Consider the following 25852-nt stretch of genomic DNA (forward strand, 5'->3'; position numbering starts at 1 on the left):
TTCAGAGCTGCTGCTTTGACCACGGTCTTTTGCCTCTTGCTACCACGCCTACACTGACACAGTTATGCTGATATATTACACCAGTTTTGGTCTATGACTTTATGGTGCTCCACCTCTGTGAAAGGTTTACAGCCTGGCAACGGTAAGCCAACCAAGGTTTGGCAGGACAAAGAACTCCCTCAAGTTAATTATTTGTGTTTTGGAATCTGTATATGGTGCTGGAAGGAGAAGAGCCAAATGTCCATTTGTCTTGCCCCCAGTTTACAACATTTCACATGTATATTGTCTCTCCATAGATAAGTATGGCATAGGAGGAGGAAGAAACTCAAATTTTGCCATCTTCTCCACGCAGTGGCCCTACCATTTCCTTCTTCTTCCTTTTGCTGTGGACATACCCAAAAAATCTCTTTTTATTCTTTTTAACCACTCTAGCAAGCCTGAGCTCATGCTGCGCTTTAGCTTTTCTGACTTTACCCCTACACATGCCTGCTATTTCTTTGAATTCCTTTTCTGTGATTTCCCCCTTTTTCCATTTCTTGTACATGTTCCATTTCAAACTTAGCTTGGTTGAAAGTTCCTTAGTCATCCATCCTGGTTTCTTGGGAGGAGCAGAGGACAGAATCGGGGAATTTCAGCACAGAATGAGTAAAGAGATAGTAGAGGAATACCTTGTTAATCTAAATGAATTTAAGTCTCCAGGACCAGATGAACTGCATCCAAGAGTACTAAAAGAACTGGCAAATGTAATTTCGGAGCCATTGGCAATCATATTTGAAAACTCCTGGAAAACAGGAGAAATCCCAGCAGACTAGAGGAGGGCAAACGTTGTCCCCATCTTCAAAAGGGGGAAAAAAGAGGATCCCAGCAATTACCATCCAGTTAGTCTGACATCAATACCAGGAAAGATTCTGGAGCAGATCATTAAACAGAGAGTCTGTGAACATCTAGAAAGCAATGCCATAATCACAAAAAGCCAACATGGGTTTCAGAGAAACAAGTCATGCCAGACAAATCTGATCTCTTTCTTTGATAAAATTACCAGCTTGGTAGATGAAGGGAATGCTGTGGATATAGTATATCTTGATTTCAGTAAGGCCTTTGACAAGGTTTCCATGACATTCTTGCAAACAAGCTTGTAAAATGTGGGCTAGACAAAGTAACTGTTACATGGATTTGTAATTGGTTGACTGGCCAAACCCAAAGGGTGCTCAACAATGGCACCTTTTCATCCTGGAGAGAAGTGAACAGTGGGGTCCCACAGGGCTCTGTCCTGGGCCCAGTGTTATTCAACATCTTTATCAATGACCTGGATGACAGAATTGGGAACATACTTATCAAATTTGCAGATGACACCAAATTAGGAGGAATAGCTAATACTCCAGAGGACAGGATCAACATTCAAAATGATCTGAATAGGCTAGAAAGCTGGGCCAAAGCTAACAAAATGAAATTCAACACAGAGAAATGTAAGGTACTGCACTTAGGGCGGAAAAATGAAATGCACAGATATAGGGTGGGGGACACCTGGCTGAATGAAAGTACATGTGAAAGGGATCTGGGAGTCCAAGTAGACCACAAGTTGAACATGAGTCAACAGTGTGATGGGGCAGCTAAAAAGGCCAATGCAATTTTAGGCTGCATCAATAAAAGTATAGTGTCTAGATCAAGAGAAGTAATAATGCCACTGTATTCTGCTCTGGTCAGGCCCCACCTGGAATATTGTGTCCAGTTCTGGGCACCACAATTAAAAAGGATGTTGAGAAACTGGAGCATGTCCAGAGGAGGGCGACTAACATGGTGAAAGTTCTGGAAACAATGTCCTATGAGGAACGACTCAGGGAGCTGGGGATGTTTAGCCTGGAGAAGAGAAGGTTAAGAGGTGATATGATAGCCCTGTTTAAATATTTGAAAGGATGTCACATTGAGGAGGGAGCAAGCTTGTTTTCTGCTGCTCCAGAGAACAGGACCCGGAACAATGGATGCAAGCTACAGGAAAAGGGATTCCACCTCAACATTAGGAAGAACTTCCTGACAGTAAGGGCTGTTCGACAGTGGAACACACTCCCTCGGAGTGTAGTGGAGTCTCCTTCCTTGGAGGTCTTTAAGCAGAGGCTAGATGGCCATCTATTGGGGATGCTTTGATTGGATTTATTATTATTATTATTATTATTATTATTATTATTATTAACCTTTATTTATAAAGCACTGTAAATTTACACAGCGCTGTACATACAATCTTTTTAATTGGACAGTTCCCTGCCCTCAGGCTTACAATCTAGAAAGACATGACACAGAGGGAGTGGGGGGGGGGGAAGGGGCATCTCTAGTAGGATAATACATATAAAATACATAGCAATACAGGAAATGATTCAATAAAACAGGCAACAAGAGAACATCAAATAGCAAGTGACAATTATGCAATGCCTGGGAACGCTGCCCTGAACAGAATGGTCTTCAACTCCATTTTGAGGCTGGTTAAAGAAGTGATGGCTCTTGCTCGCGGGGGAAGAAGGTTCCAGGCGTGAGGGGCAGCGAGTGAAAAGGGGCGAATCCGGGATGGGGCAGAGGAAATCCAGGGCTGTGACAGCAGGCCCTGACTACCAGAACGGAGGGCCCTAGTGGGAAGGTGAGGTTGGACTGGATGGCTCGTGCAGTCTCTTCCAACTCTATGATTCTATGATTCTATGAAATATTATCATCATTTGGAGGAAAGGGTTTCCTTTGTCTGCTTAGAAGTGGGGGCATAAGGGGATGACGAAACTGGAATCTTGGAAATTTGATGTGACTGGACAGGGTTTCCTCTGCTTGTTTAAGTGAAGAGTGAGCAATTAGTCTTATTATTTGGAAGGGAAGGGTTTCTCTAATCTGAAAGAAGTTACCTGTGATTAGATACTTTAAATCTCTTTAAAATTGTTGATGGGTTGTGTAAAATTGATTACTCTGTGGCTACTTCAGATATATCTGGGTGTATCCGCTAGGTCTCCAATAAATGCCCCCCCCCCATTGACATCTGTTAAAATTTACATAATGAGTCCAGAAATTCAACTCTGGTATAAATCAAGACTCACCTGCACCTGTCTCTAATGAACTCTGTTCTCCTCCATTTAATCAGTTAATGTTTCCTGAGCTAAAACTAGATAGATTCCTTGTCTGTATGTTGAACTGAGAAACAAAAAATGCAAAAATCACTCAATGAATTTGGCCTTTGGGGGACTCTCTCTGATTCAACAAGGAGGAAAATGTTAGGAAGAATAGTTAGGTGGATAAAATGTTAATTTCTAACTTTTTTTCTTTGCATTTTAGGAAAAAGAAAAGCTAAGTAGGAGACAAGGGGATCATAGTGAAACTAGTAGAAATTACCTACTAATCACAGTTTGTCTTGTGATATAGTAGGTTATCCTTTTATTCAGGTAATAAGGATAGAAAGAATATTTGAAAAATATTCAAAAACTGGTTGAAACAGTGGTTGCTCAAGTGCTGGGAAACACTGATGAGAAGAATCCTAGACGGATAAGAATCTTTTCAGGTTTGGACTCATTCTGTGTTTAAAAAATACATATTTTTCACAGAGAACAACATTTTTTTGTACTGGAAAATACTCTTTTCTTTGCACAAAGTTTGTTTTCTATGCAAACATGTTATTTCCTGTACCAAAATGCTGTTTTCTGTTCAGAGAAACTGCATACGTTTTTAACAAAGTGTGCATTTTTTAAAATTATTATTTCCTCACAATGAGAAACAATTATAAAATTATTAGTTCTCACCTGTGAGAATGAAATTTTTGAAGATTTACAACCCTTGGAAGTGCTTAAGGAGAAGCTGGATAGCCCTCCATCAAGTATTCCAAAGCCTGTATTGAGCATGGGACTGAACTAGACAATCTCAGAGGTCCCTTCCAAGTCTACAAATCACATAAAACATAATGATGAAAGTGCCATCTTAAAATATGAGATGATTTACCCTTAGCTAATATGAAAAGATAAACAAATTGGTCTTAGCAATTGGATCTGTATGAGACATTCATGTTCAGATATAGTATGCTTCTAAATATCACTTCTTAGAGACCAAATTGTCAATGAAATAAATTCTATGACTCTATGATTCCTTCACCTGAAATAACCCTAATATATCATGGTGGCAGGAGTAAGCACTGCACTATGTAATTTGGATGTAGAATTTCAGTCAGAGTTGTTCAAGTTTTCAGAAAAAATATTAGAAACCTTATCACCCTGTAAACACCTGAGCTTGACTGGTTTTTAGGAAGCTAAGCCAAGTTAAGAAGATTACCTGGGAAGTCCACTGTCAGTCAGAATTGCCAATACTGGTGTAGATGAACATGAAATGTAAGTGGCTTCCTATGCTCCTAAATATCTATGACATATGTTGTATCATGTTGGAATTTGCATGTTTAATCATTTCCTTTTTACAAGACATCTCCATGTCAAAATCGTTTCTGCATATAAATTCTAAACATGGATGCTAGACCCTCTTCTCATGTTTTGGAATACAATGCCCACAACTCCATACCATTGTTCATCTGTTTTGGGTTAATGGGAATTGTAAGCTAAATCTGAAGGTCCAAAAGTTCTGCACCCAATATTTTTTTCCCAAAGTCAAACCTGAATAAAAATGGAAAGAAAAATCCTATGAGATCTTAAAGTATCACCCCCAACACATACACATAATAGGTTGGGCATCATTGGGTGTTAATAAAGAGGTATTAAGTATTTCTCCCAGAACAGACAGTTTATTTTCAGTCCCCTGGGTCAGTATACTTTACCTGTCCCTAAAAGCATTTCCTCACTCCAATTGAAGCTGGCTTTGTGTGGAAAGAATTTTTGGCATGTCACCAAACAGGTCAGCATGGACAGTGTAATGTGACAATCTGTTATCATTAAATGTGTTGGGAAAGTCTCTCAAGGTACATGAGAGAATTAAATGACCTGGAAAACTCAGTCTGTGGGAAAGTCTATTGTACTCATCTTCATCATTTCCAGCTCTACGCATCACAGCACCAGTGGAACAATGTGATTTGCTGAGGTGACAGATACTAAGGTCATCCTCCTCCCTTTCAGCTTTCTCTCAAGCCGTCTAAGGATCTCTAGTTAATTCACTCAGTATCCTTCCAAGTGCACCTGTCTTAATTCTCTCTATGTGTGTTGTTTTAGGAAGGGAAAATAAAAACAGTATGAACAGTAGAGAAATAAGGTAATCTATCTTGGCAGTCAGCATTCCATGGCCACTGACCATGCTCAGTCCTCACTGGCCTGTTCTTCTTTATAATTTCCCTTAAATTTGGGGGAGAGGGTAATTGTTCCCTCACTCTTATGAGATCTCCCTCTTGAATGTAAATGGTGGGATTTTGTATAAATAAGCAATAACATGGATGGCTCTTGGATCAAGATGTGATACCATCTACTCAACATTTTGGTGGAGCAAGCCCTGTCTCCTCCACACCAGTGTGTTCCAAGAGCCTTGATTGCAAAATGGTGGGGGTTATGTATATGTGTGTGTAAGAGAGAGAGAGAGAGAGAAGGAAAGAAAAAAAGTTGGAGAGAATTGTGCAAGAAGTTGCACAATTGTTTTCATTAAAAAAAATCCCTAAATGTGAAAAATGTCATGATGGCTGACCATTTTCTTGATGAGATGTTTTGTTATGTCAGGGCACCTTGTCTCATTCCAGAACTGGATATACGGTACACTCGTCCCTCCACATTCATTGGGTTTAGGTGCAGTGGACCTCCGCCCCCATGAATGTAGAAAAACCACAAATAACAAAAACACTATGTTTTAACTTGACAGAACACCTCTCTAGGCATTTCTTGGTCCTCCAGTGCAACTCTGTGGTCAAAATTTGCCAGACATTGACCATAGAATTGTGCTGGAGGAGCTACAAATGCCCAGTGGAGTGTTCTCTCTAGAAATCTCTAGGTCCTTCAGGGTTTCTTTTGGTTAAACTTAACCTTAGAGTTATGCTGGAGGACCTAGCTATTCCTAGAAAGAACATATTAATAAAATCCATGAATAATCAAATCCACAAGAGTCAAAGCCTCAAATGTGTAGGAATGAATGTAGCTCCAGGCCTTTCCCAGTGTTCTTTCAGTGCTGGACACTCATATACAGTTGTCCCTCGATATCTGCGTTTTTGCCACCAATGGATTTGAGTATCTGTGGATGGCAAGCCCACGTTGTCCCCATTGGCAGTGTGTGCACATGGCTGTGCTGCCATTGAGGACAACAGGACTTCAGGTGAAGTCTCATTGTCACTAATTAGAGCATAGCTGCATCCATGTGCCACCACTGAAGTCTTGTTGTCCCTAATGATGGCACAGATAGATACACACGCCACTATTGGGGACAATGAACCTTGAGCCTCTGAAGATTTTGGTATTTGTGGAGAGATCCAGAATGGATCCCCCATGGATACCAAGGGCTGACTATACATTACTGCTTTAGCATAAGCTTTATTGGTGCTACAGCAGATGATACACAACAGAGGCACATTCCAGCTCTTTTACTGTCAGAGTCCAGTACTCCTCACGATCTAAACTAGAATTGGGGCCCCAAGCAAATTTTACTCAGATTTATCCCTTGGCCAAAACTCAAATTCCTCATTGCTTGGTCTGGGATACATTCCCTCAAGCTAAGGCCAATGGATGGTGAGTTCCCAAGAGTATATAGTGCAGAATCAAACGAAGAATTCAAAGTTTATTTGTGTGATCCATCTCTCCTCTGATATCTATGAGAACTATACAAGCCTGTTATCAACAACAAGCAAACAAACAAAATATCACTCCTCTACCTGTTTCCCATCCTTCATATCTTTTCCCAGCCCTGACTGTGAAGTGAATGCAAAAAAGTATCAACCAGGTTAATTCTTTCACACGACTAGACAGCTCTTAATGTTTGGCTATCATGCTAACAAGGACTCTAAATACCATCTATAGACTGAGGGCCAGCTCACTGCATACCTTTAATTGATAGGTAGTGTTTTGATATGTCAGAATATTTGTGACAAGATATTGTGAGAAAATTTATGAGCATGCTTTAGCTTTGACCAGACCCCAAATATAGGGCAACATTCAGCCCTAGGGCAGTGTTAAATGATGACCTTCCTATCTGGTGCAATTGAAAAAAAATAGTAAACATACAGAGAAATCAATACATGAGAAGAGTATGGGGATCATGACTCCTATATTTCTGCCCTGATGGAAGGACAGGAGCAAGTCTTTGCAAATTCTATATTCCTCTGATCACAATGATAGAATCAGTATTAACTTATCTGAGAATCAAAGACACTGATTTTTCTATTTAGTCTCTCTTTTAGAAAAAAAGATAAAAAATTGTCTCTCCTATCAGTTCTAGTAGATTTTACATCTAGCAAAAACCAAGCATCAGATTAGGTTTTTGGCTCAGTAGGTCATGGGAGTCCTGTCATTTGTATAATGTGGATAAATTTAGAGAAGCTGGCACTTGGCCTGCCATCTGAACTCTTTCCCTGAGTCAAGACCAGTAGTTGATGCTGGAGTGAGGAGTCAAAATATGTCAGCCACAAAATTGCAGCTGGGTGCTCTTACAGAATGGATTACCCTTCCATCAAATCGCCCTCCCCCCAACACAAAAATTCATCATTGAGTTTAAATAGCTTGAATGCTTTTTAAGTGGTCATGAAATGACAGATCAGGTGCAACAAGATGAATGAGACTGGAGAGTATTTAAAGTGACATTGCAAATCCACTCTAATCGGGTTCATCAGTTCTAATTCACTTGTGTCTGTTTTGGAGTGGTCTGTCTATCTCATTTATTTCAATAGCTCTTTGGCCCTCCAATATAATTCTCAATTAGTTGGGCCAGCAGGTAAAGTGTTTGACATTGCCATGAATGAACTATATTCTTCTCAATATGTTCATGCAGGTACAAAAAATACACTTTTTAACAAGGCTCCTTCCTTGCTGAAACTGAGATCTCTAGTTTATTAGCAGGTCAACAACAACAAAAAGAGAGAAAAACATCTCTAAAATTAATTAGTGATGTTTGGAACTACACAGATATAATTCACTCTTCAGGTAAATGATGGAGCAAAGCAGCTAACAGAATGTTTGCTCCTTCATCCCCTTTCGCACTTCTATAATAAAATTTAATTGGATAGTCATCATCCATCTGGATAATGAGCCTGAGACCCAAAAGTCTCCTATTTACAGCTGTTGCTCTACCTTTGTTTGCAGTTGGTTGCCAGCAAGCTTTTAAAGAAAATAGGCTCATTTTTTACTAACAGGAACGTTTTATACTTATTTGTAGTAGTAGTGTGCAAGATCTCTCCCCTCCCTGTTTCTTTATTCCATTCATGTTCCCCATTAAAAACCTTTGCTGGCTTCCTTTTCAATATTTATGAGATCGTAAGCCAGGCTTACAATCTTGTAACTGTTGGAATTTACATTTACGGTTGTTAACAACCAAACATGACCCCCAAAACCTACCTCTTAAGAGAGGCAGCAGCCATACCAAAGAATTTCTGCAGCACTGCAGAGTGAGACACTTGGGAATGATTTCTGGAGAGCTCTTCCAGTCATGGAGCATGTTGAAAGAAGCAGCTGTGGCAGGATCTTGGACAATCTCTCCAGCTGCCTGGTTCAATAAGTCCCATGACTGGGATAGCATTGGAGTTGTCATTTCCCAGCTCCCTGATTTGTAGCATCTCAGAAACCTCTCAGATGGGGCACTGTCTGATTTAAGAGGAAGGTTTTTGCAGGGCCGCAGAAGTATCTATGATGACGGAGTTCAATTGTTGTAACTATATTTGTGGATGGAGCTAAACCTTGTTTTGTTTTGTATTCATTTGTTAAAATTACCTTCCTTTTCACTACTTAAATTACTCATGTTTTATTTATTGTTGATATATTGAATAACTTGCCCTTTTAATATATTGAATCCGTATCTTTTTTAAAATTGTATTTTGGCCAGCCCTCACCTGGAATACTGCATCCAGTTCTGGGTACCACAATTCAAAAAAGATGTTGACAATCTGGAGCATGTCCAGAGGAGGGCAACAAAAATGGTGAATGGTCTGCAGAGCAAATCAACCAGCTGAGCGCAGCTGGGAGCTGGGATTTAGCCGGGAAGCAGTCTCCCAGCAGCATCGGCGGAATTTTCCTTGTGATAATACCTGACTGCATCCCATAAGTGACTTTATCCTGCCAGGGGTAAGTTACTTTTTGAGTGGTGGTGATGGTGATAAACTATTAGGACATGAAGCAATGGAGTCAAGATAAGGAAAAGAGATTCCACCTCAACATTAGGAAGAACTTCCTGACAGTAAGAGCTGTTCAACAGTGGAACACACTCCCCCAGAGTGTGGTGGAATCTCTTTCTTTGGAGGTTTTTAAACAGAGACTGGATGGTCCTCTGTCCAGGGTGCTTTGAGTGTGGATTCCTGCATGGCAGGGAGTTGGATTGGATGGCCCTTGAGGTCTCTTTCAGCTTTATGATTCTATGGTAAATACTTTCCATCAAATGTATGAAGACACAGGTCAATTTTGGAAACTAATTTTACCATCTGTTTTTAACAGATTTTTGAAACTGTTGAAAATTCTGTAGATAGTTTAGTTTGAAATAACTGTTGAAATATATTCTACATTTCCCTGTTTTTGCCTTTAATTTAATCTGTATAGATTTTAATATTTTGTCAGCCATCTAGCATTGCAGTGTTAGGGAAAAGGTGGGATATAAATGAAGGCAATAAATAAAAATTAGAAAGGTATGGAAAAGTTGAACTGCATGGGATCCCATTTGATACATTTCTTATTCACTGTGAAATATATGACACAATTTTGATACATGACAATGCTAGCAGGGGAAAAACATAAACAGAAGTTTTATTCATAGCTAGGATAGCCAATATCAGTATTACCAAAGGCTAGTATTGTCTGCCAAGAGACAGCATAGCGTAGTGGTTGGAGTGTTGGACTAAAACTCTAAACATCAAGGTTTGATTCCCTGCTTGGACATGGAAACCCACTGTGTGACCCTGGGTGAGATGCACACTCTTAGTCCCATAAACCCCCATGAGAGGTTTGCCTTAGGGTAACCATAAATCAGAAACAACTTGAATCCACACAAAAACAGTATCTTCCGCACCAAAGATATTGCATAAGTGTCTCCCAGGGAATATTGGAGTTCCTTCGTTATGAGATCAGTAATAGTGGACAAACATTTCTTGCAAGTTTGCATTCCAGCTAGATATGTAACTAATACTTGCAAATTCTCATGTTCCTCATAGGTGGGAAAAAAATGTCAGACATAGCTACATTTTTTTCAGGATGCGGGAGAGCAAAACACACTTTTTATTTTAATTTTCCTCACAAAAGCATTCTATTTTGGAAAAAAAAATACAACAGCCAAGTATATTCCAGATAGCATACACATGTGTGCATTTCCCTATGGAAATGCTTGGGCTGATACGGAACACGTGCATAAAGAAGGATAATCTCTCACTTGGCAAGGTTTCTATCAAGAAAAGCCATCATGACATGTCAAGGATCTTCCAAGTGATAGGTCTCATTTTCTATGCAAGATGGATACAACAATCACTTTTCCCATTATGTTTCCTTCTATTTGCACAAATGTCTCTGTTCTGAATTAGTACCTTTTGCTTTGTATAGCTCAACACACACACACACACAGCAAGTAAAATGGCAGGGTTGACAGTTAAAAAGCAAACAAAAAAGATTAAAACAACCTATTCAATGCTACTATCCCCTAATAGCCCAGAATGATGGGATATTTTCTACAACAGAATGATGATCTATGACAAATTTATTTGGATTCCCAAGCACACCAGTCAGTTTAGAATAGACTGCCACCAGAAAGCTTTAAAACCACTTCTTTAGGTGAATTTTAAATTTCATACCGTGATTAAAATGTAAGTTTGCAACCATTCAAATAAAAATCACAATGAAGATTGTGTGGAAACTTGTCAGGGATGTTTAGCTGTGTCTGGCAATGGATTAGATAACCTTTGATGACCCTTCCAGATTTGTGAATCTGTTTTCCTTGCATGGCCTGGATCTACCACCCCTTACGCTCCCAGGGAAGTATAGTAATGCATTTCTTTGTTTTCTAGAACCACATATCCTCTTTGGTATCTCTCCATCAACCTTGCCTCTAGAGGAAATTGGTTTCATTTGCCACCCTCTGTAAATAGAAGCACCATCAAGTTGTCAGTTAGCTACAGAGAAATTACCAGCGAAGGTGAAATTAACAAAGTCTAAATGAAATTGACATGACTGCAGTTACAATGATGAGGGATCACACTGAGAACTATGTCCCTTTAGTAATTAAGGCTGCACACAGCATACCAATACCAATGTGAGAAAGTGTGTGTGTGTGTGTGTAAGACACCTTACAATCCATCTAATTAATCTGGTTAGAGAGGGGGAGGAGCAAGTGCCCCATTTATAGCTTTAAAAGCGAAACTAGGTGGGCAATTAATTAAGTAACCTGCTGAGAAGGCAAGGCATGCGGACAGGAACACAATTAGTGCATCTTCCAATTTATCACACATGCACACTTCTTATGAATCAACACCACATGAAATGGCATGGGTAGGTTAACAAAAATGAGCCCCAGACATTTTTATTGGAAAGTAAGATTCTTCTCTTCAGGTGGAACAAGGTATTAGGGGTTGTATATATAGCTCCTAAGAGACAGCAGGACACCGCCCCTTTTCTAGCCAGATCAGAGCCGTGGCAACCTCATACTGTGGCCTCGATCTGACCTTTCATTTTTCTGTCCTCGAAAGGGCACCATAGCTTCATTACCACAGCTATACAGTGCTTCTTCAGCACTGTGTCATATGGATGCAGAGCCAGGGGAGCACCATGACACTGTGTGCCATATGGAGCGGTGTGCAGTTTCTGGGCACCCTGGGGGATGGAGTTGGGGCGTGCGTCCTTGGACATGATGCCCCTATTCTGCCCACAGGCTGGCCTTTCAGGATGGTTTGAACAGTCCTATTGCCATGACTGATTCCAATGAGGATAGTATTGTTCTGCCAGCACAGATGATTATTCCAAACTGTTATGGACCTTAGTGGTATTAGATTTGCTTATCACTGGGGAAACATAAAATTGAGCAGATTCTTGCACAAGATGAACAGAAGATGAACGAACACCAGAAGGTGGACTGGATTGGTTTTATTTTATTTGACATAGGCTGTTTATACACTGTAAAATTAATGGAGTTTAGCAAAGCTTTAACCACCATGGCTCAATGCTATGTAGTTCTGGGATTTGTAGTTTTGTGAGATAGCTTTCATAGGCTATATCCACGACAGTTAAAATGTTGTCAAAGTGCATTGATTCTGCCATATGACAGCAGCCTTATATTCCAACTTTATTCCAGAAATGGAACTCAGAGTGGTTCACAACAAAATTAAAATGGGTGCAGGCACCGATAATAAAAAAGTTAGAATACTAAAACACAAGAATACAAATTTTATTATTAATAGAATACTGAGTAAAAAACAAATTGAAAGCACAATTTTTTATAACTACTGCATCAGTCCATTAAAAACCCCTTTCAGAAAAGGGAATGAATTGCCAAAATGTCTGGAGAAGCTACCAGGAAATCTCTTTTCCTTGTGTCCCCAACAAACACACCTATGGGGTTGATGGGATCAAAAGAATGACATCACCTGGACATCTCAGATCCTGTTCAAACTCATGTGGAAGAGTAAGGTCCCGGTCTCAATGAAACTTCTTGTGGCACTGCAGTATGGTCATTGTGATGCTTCTTCCAACAAATAGCACAACCAATTTCCAGCAGTGGGCTACACAATAGTTTTGACTGACTGGTTTGCACAAGTATTTTTGCAATGAAAAATCAAATAAGCATAAGAGCATGAGAAGAGGCATGTTGGGTCAGACCAAAGGCCTATTTAATGCAACATTGTGTTGATGCAAGGGCAAACTGGGTGCATATGCAAAATTCCTCCAAGTATCCCTTGATTTTATATATGGAGTTGCACATAGAAAAGGGAATTAATGGGATGATGAAATCCAAATTATGCTTGAAAGCACTTTATATCAGATCTATCACAATTCATGCAGTCCTCTAAAATGTAAATTAAAACTTATCTTACCTATTTGTTGGTTTCTGAGCTAGGAATAAGTGTCTTTTGAAATGGATGCAATTGCAGAAAAATAGTCCTTAATGATTGTGAACGAGAGAGGGGGCGATGTGTTCAGTCAAGGACAGAATCCTTTCAGAATAATCTGTTGAACAGAAAATAGTTGAAATCATTATTAGTATTCTTATTCCTTTTATTCTTATTTTACTGCAGACACTGGAATATTTCCATGGCACTCTTCATCCTCCTTGCATCTTCATAACCTGGTCCCAAATTACCCAATGAGTTTAATGGTTCAGTCAGATCTAGAAGGCAGATCTCCAAATCACAGTTGAACCTGCTAACCAACTACAAACAAGCAGGCTCCCTGTTACACCAATAAATGTTCAATAAAGGTCCAACTGGTTTCTCTAGGGAAACTGATGAATGCATAACAAACCAACAAAAATCTTTCTGTTTATTGTGTTATAGATCTAATGTTGTTGACATAAATGATACTGATACTAAATTCTGCAGTTGTATTTTTGCTCAAGTAGGAACATGAGGGATTTGTATAGGTCAAATGATTATAGTAGGTTGTTATAAGATTTAGGACCTCAGGGTGCTGCTAATGTGAGGTGGACAGGTTCTGAAGGTCCACAAATTTTCAATACATAAATGAAAATTAACAAAAATGATGCAAAGGCCAGGTTTTGTTTTGTAAAATCCCTTTGGACAAATAGACAGAAAATAATGCATGTGGTAAATCTTGTTTTAAACAAGAATCACCACTTCTGGGGGCTTCCAAGAAAGTGAATTCTTTCTCTTTCTTTTGCCATTTTTGGATTGTCTGGGAGAGAAAGTGGGGATGTGAAGGTTTGACTGTGGACAGCACAAAAGGGTTAGGGCCACATACAGCCAGTGAGGTATGTGATTTTCTCCCATTTATTCTGACTGTAAACACAAAAAGAAGTGTTCTGATTTTAAACAATCAAGGGATTAGGTTTGAGCAAGTTTTGCTCAGACATGCCTCTGAGCGCTACATAAATTGTTGACCATCTGCCAAATAACCAGTACAATGGGACGATGAATATTTATTTATTTATTTTCTGATATCCCACCTTTCTCCCAGTATTAGGACTCAAGGCACCAAATAGTTCTTCATTTGACCAGGTGAAAGATGGTAGGAGCTATGCATGCATTTTTGAAGGCAGATCCAAATGAGATTTCCTACATGTCCAAGAATGACACTGATAAACTGGAATGCATCCAGAAGAGGGCATGTAAAATGATCACAGGTCTGGAAACCAAGTCCTGTGAGAAATTGTTTAGGGAGCTGGAGATGTTTAGCCTGGAGAAGAAGGAGAAGCGACATGACAGTGACCTTTAAATATCTGAAGAGATGTCATGCAAAGGTGGAGCAAGCCTGTTTCCTGATCCTCCCAAGTCTAGAACATGAATAATTGGTTTCAAATTACAAGAATAGAGATTGCACCTAAACATAAGTAACTCCTTCTCTATAGCTGATGTTTTACAGTGGACAGACTGCCCTGAAACGTTATGAACTCACCTTGTTTGAAAGTTTTTAGACTGAGGCTGGATGGCCATCTTTTGGGAATACTTTTGTTCTGAACTCCTGCATGGCAGGGGACTCGATCAGATGGCCCTTGTGGTCCCTTTCAAGTCTATACTGATTCTATACTGATTCACCATTCAGTAATTGATTTACTGGGTCTTCTGTAGCTGAGAGCAACCAAAGCAACCAATAGGATTGTTGATACAACCAAAAGAAATTCAAATCAGGGTGCACTCTAGAAGCACATATAAATATACATACAAAATTTACTGTCCACCCTCTCTGTTTCACAGCTCTCCTCCTTCTGTTTGATTTTCGTTGATTCCTCTCCTGCACTACAGAATACTCACACCGTATGCTAACTTGTGAGAAAGGTTCTGGATGTTTGTGCACTCAAAAGACAATTTGAATGAGACATCGGCACCTCCAAACATACCATCACTATTTCAAGAACATTCAGATTTCTGAGTGGTTAATGTTGTGCCATATGATTTTAAAGCAAAACTGTAAATTTTGACTTCCATGACATCCATTCCTTTTTTTTTTTTTTAATGGACAGTTCATAATCAAAGCTCTTTCCTTCTCCCAGATTATCTATGGAATAGAAGACACCACCCCAGAATGGGAAATCTCAAGAGTGTGCAAAAATAAATTTTGGGTGAGCCAAATATTTTCTAAATTAAATTTATTTTTTGTGTACATAAAATTCCTATTGCTATGTTTTATCATATTTTCTGTAAATTATAGACTGGGCTTTCTTTCTTTTTTATCCTGGAGAAACCCTTGAATTAATTTTCAGGTCTCATGGAACCTCTGAATACAAATTATTATATCTAGTTTTCATTTTCTTTTGTTTCAATCACAATCTTTTTTTGAACCTTTAGAAACCACCTGTTGATTCCTATAGTTCCAGGGAAACCTGGTTGAGGAACTCTCCTCTAGACAATGCATTGGATGGAAAAAATATTTGTAACATCTATAAAAATTATTATTCTGCATTCTTGGTATTTCATCTTGCAGCGACAGAAGATCCAGCAAGGCCCTGTACTTGAAACATGCTATATTGTTCCACCACCATTTTATACTAATGGGAAAGTTGCAGTTAATACACAAAAAAGTGGAGTTTTCTCACCTTATGTTTCACTCACAATACAGTGTGTGTGTGTGTGTGTATAATATATTAGAAGAAGAAATCAATCATTTCTTCCAGGCGCTACAATTTAATTTGAAGGTAAAGGTATTCTCACTATGATTTGAAAATGAAAGAGCAGCAACACATCAGGTTTCTTGTTCTGGGAAGTATTCTTTCCACCTGATAAGCAGCAAACTCAACAGGATCACTCTTCTAATGAGATCTGTTCTTAGCCGGAATAATCCCATTAATGTATTAGAAAGTCACAATGAGATGGTTTCTGGGTATTACTCAAAATGGAAACATAAAGGTTTTCTGTGTTGGTGGATTGGCCTCATAACCCCTCACCAGAACTTGAAAATCCCAGTTTTGAAATTTACCATCAGCATATTTTAATTGCTGTGTTGTGCTTACAATACAAAATAACAACATTATGGTTTATATATCACAATATCTCCCCTGGCAGGCACACAATAAAATTTTGAATAAGGGATTGGAAAGTCAAGAAGGTATGATGAAGAAAGTAGCATAAAATGAAACATAAAAAGAATATAGGGAGCCCTGGTGGCGCAGTGGTTAAATGCCTGTACTGCAGCCATTCACTCGAAACCACAAGGTTGCGAGTTCAAGACCAGCAAAAGGGCCCAAGCTCGACTCAGGCTTGCATCCTTTCGAGGTTGCTAAAATGAGTACCCAGACTGTTGGAGGCAAATTAGCTTACTTGCTAATTAGCTTACTTGCTGTTCACCGCTATGATCTTTGGAATAGCGGTATATAAATAAAACAAATTATTATTATTATTATTATTATTATTATTATTATTATATTCTAACAGGGCTGCTTCAAGATGTCTTACCAGTTGCTTCTTACTTCAGGACTGGCATCCTTTACCCACAACTAAGAAAGCAGTTTGAAGGCTTAGGATATTTCTATCTTCTGACAGAGGAGAACATCTACAGGGTTTAGGAGAGAAGTAGGATTTGTAGTTTGGGAGGTACCAACACTCTTTGGCAGAGAAGGCTAAGACTTTGTAAAACTACAAATCCCAGGATGCTATAGGCTAGAGCTACAGTACTTAAAGTGGTGTCAAACTACATTATTTCTACTGTGTAGATGCACCCTACAATGGATATGAAATAAAATCAATTAATGGGTAAGGGAGATTCTACTTCACTGGATACCACCAAGCAGATGCTGGAGACCCAAGGGTTAGGGATGCTGTAGTTCTGGTTTCCCTGCACCAATCAGGGATTGAACCAATAATAATAATAATAATAATAATAATAATAATAATAATAATTTTTATTTGTATACCGTTTTCCCCTAGATCAAAACAGTTTACAGACTATAAAACTATTAAAAACATCTCATAAAAATAGATAAAAACAAGTAATACAATTATATAAAACACAATCATTCACAGGGTAAGGCAGAGAATCGATGGCATCAAGAGTGCTCAACTTCATTCCTCGGGGGGGGGGGGGTGTGAAGGCTTGACAAAAAAGAAAGGTTTTAAGCTTCTTTTTAAATGTTTCTAGGGGGGTCATGTGACGGAGCTCCTTGGGGAGACTGTTCCAAATCCATGGGACCACCACTGAAAAGGCCATCTGGGATGTGGAGACATATTTGGAAGATGGAATCTCCAACAGATTCTTCCTGGATGTTCTGAGTGTGCAGGGCGGATTGCGTGGGGAGATGTGGTCCCTCAAGTAACTTGGGCCCAAGCCATGTAGGGCTTTATAGGTAATAACCAACACCTTGTATTGCGCTCGGAAGCGAATGGGCAGCCAGTGAAGATTTTTCAGAATAGGTGTTATGTGGTGCAAGGTCCCCTTCCACACCACAGTTCTGTTACAAGAGGTTATTCTTGTTGCACTCAACAGAGTATGTCTTGTCTAATTTGCCTCAATGCAGTAATCAGGGAATGCAAGGAATCTGGTTGGGGGATTTGTTTTACTGTTTTACACACTAAACAAGAAATAACCTTGTTACCATTGCCCTATCACACATTTCCCAACACAGCTAGTATCCTGTCAGGCTCTCACTTCACTTTAGCCTGCCACCACAAAACAAAATTTCACTGAATTACTGAATCTGTCTGTCTGTCTGTCTGTCTGTCTGTCTGTCTCAGAGCAAAAGGAAGGGAATCAAAAGAGAAATGGTTGGCTTCAGCTTCTTTTCCCTGTAGGACTTCTGAACAATTTCTACCATAGGATCAGGCTATTCCATTTCTGTGCATTGGAGGTTTCTATTACTGGCAGTCCTCTACTGGTACAGAACACTTACTCTAAAAATAAAAAAGAAATAGTTGATAACTAGGCTTGGATACAAGATGGATTCCCATAACTTTAATCCTGAACAGATTGTGGAAAAAGAAAAGGTACTATAAAACTCTGCCAAACAAGAGAAAGGTGTATGTCACCCTCTTACCTTTCAAAACTCCAACTTTCAGCCGTGACTTTCCCCACCCAACATGGCTATTGTCTTGAAGAAGAGGATTCAGAAGGGCCATAGGCTGGTGATTCCCCAAATCCCACTCCCTATTGCTCTCCAAGAGGGAGGCAAAAAACATTTTTAGAAGGGGGAAGTTACAGCTGAAAGTTGGCATTTAGAAGATAAGAGAGGGTATCTATCTTCATCCAACTTGACAAATCCAATGTGTCAATCATATCCAATCTGGCAAACCTGCCTCTTAAAGACCCAGTTCCATTGATTTAGGTTAACTTAGCCCTTGGAGTCATCTCAGTACTTTGGTCCTGTAAATACAGGCTAGAATCCTGTTGGTGACACATGACAGCATAAGTATCCATCCATCCATCCTAGGGTGCATCTACACAGTTTGACACCACTTTAAGTATGCTAATACTTGTCCTTTTAAAACACTGTGCAAGGATCATGTTTTTCTCTGAATTATGTGGATCTTAGACCACTTAGATTGTAAACCTGAGGGTGGATACAAATGTGCAAATCTTTCAGTCCCAAATTCACTTTTTTTCACTTAAATCCATAATTTCCTTCCTCTCTCAGTTTCAAGACTCCGCATCACTTTGAGATGTTATGATTCCCCACCACCACCATGTAAGCATTTATTTGCACATTTTACCTAATATATTTGTTTCATCAACTGATGGAAATGAGTTTGTACATATTTTTCTATTGTTTACATTTTTAGCCATGCTTGTTTTAAATTATGCACATTGTTTTGGGTACACATCATTGCTCCTGGAACTCCGCATAACCCTCGACAAGGTCTGTCTCTATTCACAGTAAGTCTCAGGAGGTACAAAGAACTTGCTTAAGCTTGTCAAACCCAACAATATTCTTTTCTATCCCTAATTCTCTTTATTTTTTGTCAGCTGCTAAAGCCATGAGGGAAGGCCTACATACTCTAAAGACACCAGATCCTGTCTGATCTTGGAAGATAAGCAGGCTCAGCCCTGGGTAGTACTTGGGTGGGAGACTGCCAATAAATACCAGGTGCTGGAGGCTACGTTTCAGAGGAAGGAACTGGCAAAACCACTTGAGAGTATTTCTCACCTAAGAAAACCCGGTTAAATTCCTGGGGTCACCATAAGTTGAGAGGTGACTTAAAGGTACATGCATACACAGACACTTGGGGAAGAATGGGGCACAATCTCTTTGTGTTTCAATAGGTCAGATGCACTTGGGCCCTTTCACATGACACAGTTTTAGTGCTATGCTTTAATTACTGCCATTGTGATATGCTATGGAATCCTGAGATATACAGCTTAGGGAGTTATATTTAAGATCCAGAGAGCTCTAGTGTCTTCTGTTGCTTTGTTGTGTGCTTTCGAGTCATTTCCCACTTATGGCAGTCCTAAGGTCAACCTATGAGTTTTATTGGCAAGTTTGTTCAGAAGGGGTTTGCCATTGCCAGCTTCTGAGGCTGAGAGAGTGCGACTTGCCCAAGGTCACCCAGTGGGTTTGTGGATGAGTTGGCAGTTGAATCCTGGTCTCTAGAGTGCTAGTCCAACTCTTAAACCATTATGCCAAGTCACTACACTGCCAAACTACAAATCACAGGATTCCATAGGATAAAGCCATGACAGTTAAAGGTGAAATTATAGCACTACACTTTGTAGCTTGTCTGTGGAAAGCAATTTCCAGATTCTTTTTTCATGCTAGTGTATTGTTGTAGAAAATACAATAACATGAAAAATAATGCATATTTTTTCTATAAATACCATAATACTTTAGATAGCCATGCTGCCCATAAATATATATTTTATCATTGTTATTGTGCGCCTTCAAGTTGACTTATCGTGACTCTAAGGTGAATCTATCATGGAGTTTTCTTGGCAACATTAGTTCAGAAGGGGCTTGCTTTTGTCTTCTATTGAGACTGAGGGGCTAAACAGACTGCCTCAAAGGAACAGCGTGATGCTGTCCCTTTCCTAGCTGGATCGGGGCTGTGGCAACCATCTGGCCTTTCCAGGGCACCATAGCTGTGCTGCCACAGCTTTGCAACACTCCTTAGGTGCTGCGATGTATGGATGCAGCACTGAAGGAGCCCATGATGCTGTGTGCAGCATCATGGCACCCTGGGTGCAGAGTCAGGTCCTGTGTCATTTGGATGCGGCATCCCAACTCTGCCCCAGGTTGGCCTTAATGGCCAGTCTGAAGAGGGCTGAGAGAATATGGCTTACCCAAGGTCACATAGTGGGTTTCTAAGGCTGAGTGTGGATTTGAACCCTGGTCATGTGAGCCAGTGTGAGCATTGGACTACAATTCTGGAGACCAGGGAACCTTACCGCACAGGGCTCCTGGGATGGCCTGAGAAAGTTCCAAAAGGGGCCAGGAAGGGAACTGAATGAGTGGGGGATGCATTTTACTGCACACAAGAAAGTCCCTCACTCGTTCCGTTCCTCTCTCTTCGATTCCCATTCCATTCCAGAGGAAGCGATTTTTGAGAACTGTTCAGAACAGTTCAGAACAGTTCTCAAAAATCGTGTCCTCTGGAATGGAATGGAATGGAAATGGAAGGGAATAGAAGGGAACAGAATGAGTGAGGGACTTCTGTGTGCAATAAAATGCATCCCCCACTCATTCCACACTCGTTCCAGGCCCCTTCTGTTCTGTTCTCAGGCCATTCCGCTGAGAACTTGTGTGGCAAGGTCCCAGGGTTTGATTCCTGGCTCATCCATGAAAACCACTGGGTGACCTTGGAGAAGTCACACTGCCTTAGCTTCAGGGGAAGGCAAAGGCAAACCTCCTCTGAACAAATGATGCCAAAAAAAAATCCAACAATAAGTTTGCCTTAAGGTCGCCATAAGTCAGAAATCACATGACACAACACTCACTCTGGAGTTATACCCCTATACTCAATCCAAGATGCCACAATGATTTGTTTTGTCACTAGCTCTTTCAAAAATGTTCTTTGGGGAATTCAACCTGCATTCTCTAACCATTCCAAGCATGTACAAATCACACAGTGTAATTGCCGGTTAGGAAAGATGAAATCTGTAGCTTAACACATTAAGAAAGTGCAAGTTGAGGAAGTATAATATCTAACACCCAGTCCAATTACATTCTGCCACTGGTCTCCCACATGTCTTTTCCCCCTTCCCCCAGAGTCCTGTTCACTCATCTTCAAATGCACCATGGATTGTTTAAGTAACAGCAGCATAAAAACTGCAAAATTATTTTCAAATCTCTTCTCATAATGCCCTTTCAAATAACGATGGTACTTGTTACCTTTAAAAAAGCTAATCCTTTTACCTTATTTTTGTAACAATGTTATGAGTTTGTTGCAAAAAAGGTAACTTGTTGCAACAACAACAATAATAATAATTTATGTTCCACTCTTTCCCCAAAACTGAGATTCAGAGCAGTTTACAAGATTAAAACAGTACAATAACTCTTTTAGTTTAATCTATTTTCTACCAAATGACACATTTTTTTAAAAAAAAATATCTTCTTATGCCAACACAAAGCACCAACACAAAAAGTAAGCACCAAAAATATGCTGTCATATGATAAAATAGAATATAGTTTTTTTAAAAAAACTATCTCAAAAATAAAATAGTTTTTCATCAGAGTAAAAATAGGTTTCTTTTCCCTTTTCTTCATTTCCAGTTAATAATACTGTATCTTCATTTAAAAAATAAAGTATCAGGGACCCTATAACAAAACTTTCCAATATTTTGGTTGAAAACAAGTCACCTAATTATATGACGGCTTGAATCCTGTTGATTTGTCTAAAATACAGTCACTTCATTGACTCATTTGTGGAATGGTGAACCAAAATATTGGTTTGTCCCATTCATTCATTTAGTCTAATCTACTTGGAATTAGCAACAGAATTCAGGCCAATGAGTGTAATACAGTCATGATCCAGGACTGCTTCGGATATTGGAGTACAATGCATGCTTACAGGATGTCACTGAAGTGGAGGGTGTACATCTGATCCCTTGTGTTTCAAAGAATATTCAACCTTAAGAATGGCCATTAGAATGTGAACCAAGAATTTAAAAGCTTCCTTAGGAAGGATCATAGAATTGTACAGTTGGAAGAGACCTCAAGGACCATCAACTTCAACCCTGTACTATACAGAAAGGCACAATCAAAGCACCTGGAGTAGCCATCTTTGGAGCAACAGAAAACAAGCTTGCTCCATTCTGAATATGACATCGCTTCAAATATTTAAGAAGGATATCGTATCAGCTCCCCAAGTCGCTCCTCATAGGACATGGTTTCCAGACTTTTCACCATTTTGGTTGCCCTCATTTGGACACTCTCCAGCTTGTTAACATCCTTCTTGACTTCTGGTGTCTAGAATTGGACACGGTATTCCAAGTGCAGTTTGACCAAAGCAGAATACAGAGTCACTATTACTTCCCTCAATCTACATGCTACACTTAAGTAATGCAGCCTTGAATTGCTCTGGATGTTCAACAATGATGTACGGATGGCCTCTTTTTACAATGCTTTAAAAATGACGTATCTGTGCATAATCCAAGATATCTATATGACCAACAAGATTCTGACTATGTACACATTAAGAAAAAAAGTACCGTATTTTCCGGCGTACAAGACAACATTTTGACCCAATAAAATTGGGTCAAAAGTCAGGGGTCGTCTAGTACGCCGGGTTGAGCCCGGCAGCCCCGCGGCTGGGAGGGTGCATGCTCTCGGGGCTGCCGGCTTCTCAGGCCTCTGGAGGCCTGGGAAGCCGGCAGCCTCGCACCAGCTTCTAAGGGGCCTTCGGAGGCCCCTCAGAAGCTGGCGCGTGCACCCCGGGGCCGCCGACCTCTCAGGCCTTCGGAGGCCACTCAGAAGCTGGCGTGCATGCTCTGGGGCCTCCAGCCTCTCAGGCCTCCGGAGGCCTGGGAAGCCAGCAGCCTCACGCCGGCTTCTAAGGGGCCTTTGGAGGCCCCTCAGAAGCCGGCGCCTGCGCTCCGGGGCCGCTGGCCTCTCAGGCCTCCGGAGGCCTGCAGATCCGGCAGCCTTGCGCCGGCTTCTAAGGGGCCTTCGGAGGCCCCTCAGAAGCTGGCACCCACGCTCCGGGGCTGCCGGCCTCTCAGGCCTCTGGAGGTCTCCAGTTCAGGCAGCCTCACACCGGCTTCTAAGGGGCCTTCGGAGGCCCCTCAGAAGCCGGTGCCTACGTTCCGGGGCCGCCGGCCTCTCGGGCCTCCAGAGGCCTGGGAAGCCGGCAGCCTTGCGCCGGCTTCTAAGGGGCCTTCGGAGGCCCCCCAGATGCCGGTGATCACGCTCTGGGGCCGCTGGCCTCTCAGGCCTCTGGAGGCCTGGGAAGCCAGCAGCCTCGAACCGGCTTCTAAGGGGCCTTCGGAGGCCCCTTGAAGCTGGCACATGCGTGCACGGCTGGCTGCCGGACTACTCAGGAGGAGGGTAGCCTTATATGGTGAGTATAGGCTAAACCCTAGATTTTTATTGTAAAAGTTGGGGGTCGTCTTATACACCGGAAAATATGGTATATGTTAGGAAAAAAATATGTTCAAAGCCTACAACGTTGCATTTAAAATTGGTATATTATGGTAAACTGCAAGCAAATTGTGTACCAAAAATGTATTTTAAGGAAAGCTGCATAAAAATGGTTTTTAGAAAAAGAATTTGCAGAATGAAGTAATTTATGGCAACTGGATTAGCTGTATGCAGATTCATGTTTCCTGAATTTTGTTTTCAACATGTTTTACAGAGCCAACAAGCTTGTTTCACTTAAAAAGAAATCTGGACATGATAGGTATGTGTTTGTTTACAGCTGTCTTGTCAAAAATCTGTTGACAGTTGTTTGGCAGCCCAGAAATTGCTTACAAGTTCCCTAAGACTTCAACAAAATATTTTTTTAATCTTTACAGAAAGTCAGAATTACTTAATAATTTTTTGTGAAACTTTTGTGCACAAAGTTCACTCCATTCAATCTTGCCCTTGTGAACATAACATCATTTTCATATAAATGACTTTAAAAGGTGTTACAGTGCTCAGGTAGCAATAAATTAGAGCAGAATGAGCATTCATGGCTAGAGCTTAGTATATCTGACACTCCTCCTCATCCCCCATCCTCTTTACAAATGCTTTCAAATGATTTTACCTGTGCTATATATCAAATAAAGTGTTGAAGTGAAGTTAGTAAGCATGTTAATAAATATGCTGATTGCTTCCGGAAGAAAACATATGATGGATATGATGGGCAATCAAGATTATTGCACTTCTACATATTTTTCCCTTCAGTGTTGCTTAAGGTCAACACAAGGTAGTTTTACTATGGGTCAAAACTAAACTCGGCTAATATTTTGCCTGGCAATATGTGAGGAAAAGGTAGAATGGGGCACACTTTTGCGTGTACTTAGTAGGGACAGTTCCAGTTCATTGTCTGCCATCCCACTTTTTCAGCTGCTTTTAGAATGTTCCAGTTTCTTTCTCCTCCTCCCACTGACCCTTTGTTCTCAATATATTTCCATTATTGCAATCTAAGTTCAAAGTAGAAAAAAAGTCATTTGTACACAATTAACACAGCAGGGAAAAGAAGAGGAGTCATCCAGCCCAACCCCCTGGCATGCAGGAATATGCAATTGAAGCCCTCCCAACAGATAAAAACCTACAAATATGAAGATTCTGCCACATTACACTACATACACCATACTTTGAGGAGGCATTTTCTACTGCTTTTACTATCAAGACATCCTAAAGTTTAGGTGGAATCTCTTTTCCTGAAGTTTGAATCCATGTCCTAGTCTCTGGAGCAGCAAAAAAACAAGCTTGATCCATCCTCAATATGACATCCCTTCAAATATTTAAATATTGCTACAATGTCTCCTCTTAACCCTCTCTTCCCCTTGCTCCCTAAGCTGCCTCTCACAAGGCCTGTTTTCAAGACTTTTCACCATTTTGGTCACCATCTTCTGGACACTCTCCAGCTTGGGATATTAACAAGCTGCAGTATGTCCAGGGGAGGGCAACCATAATGGTGAAAGGTCTAGAAACAACAAAAATAACAAAAGCTTTTGCCACCCTGACTACAAGTGAAGTTGCTTGGGCATATGTGGTAAAGTTTTCATCTTTGAAATGCTGGAGGTGAAAAGTCTCAAATTTTGAAACTCCGGGGAGGCCAGGATGGCTTCTACTTTGCTCTCCTTCCTCTGGCAAGTAAAAACATGTTGCCTCCATCAGCATTAGAGGAATGGATTGTTAATGGTTTTTAATCGTGTATGTGCTTTTGTTGATGGTCTTAGCTCTCCAGAATATTTGTTTTTAAATAGAGTTTAAATTTATATTTATATATTAATACCATATCATACAGCATCAATTGTATTTTATATTGATGTTTTTGTATAGTTTTTAATCTGTATTGTTTTTAATAAATTGTAAGGTACCTTGAGTCCCATTATTGGGAGAAACGTAGAGTATAAATGAGCAACAACAGAAATAACTCTGTTTCTGCAGTCTTATAACCACAGAGGTGGAAGGCACAGCAAGGGGTATCTAGTACAACTTCCTGCCTTGCATGAATAAACAGCTAAAGTACTCTTCAGAGATGACCACCCAAAGTCTGTTTAAAGAT

At 40.3% G+C, this 25852-nt stretch overlaps 1 protein-coding gene across 5 annotated transcripts in view; it reads right to left on the reverse strand.

The window, feature by feature from the left end:
* The window catches only part of CNTN5 (contactin 5), a 934652-nt gene that overhangs the window by 647645 nt on the left and 261155 nt on the right, over positions 1-25852 (reverse strand). For all 5 annotated transcript variants that reach the window (XM_089512787.1, XM_089512786.1, XM_089512784.1 and 2 more), the window contains one exon: positions 13139-13271. The gene's annotated coding sequence lies outside the window, so the exon portion shown is untranslated. The remainder of the gene's footprint in view (positions 1-13138; positions 13272-25852) is intronic.

This window comes from Sceloporus occidentalis, unplaced genomic scaffold, assembly GCF_023333645.1.
Source record: "Sceloporus occidentalis isolate IW3139 unplaced genomic scaffold, rSceOcc1.0.p SCAF_2, whole genome shotgun sequence".
Lineage (NCBI taxonomy): Eukaryota > Metazoa > Chordata > Lepidosauria > Squamata > Phrynosomatidae > Sceloporus > Sceloporus occidentalis.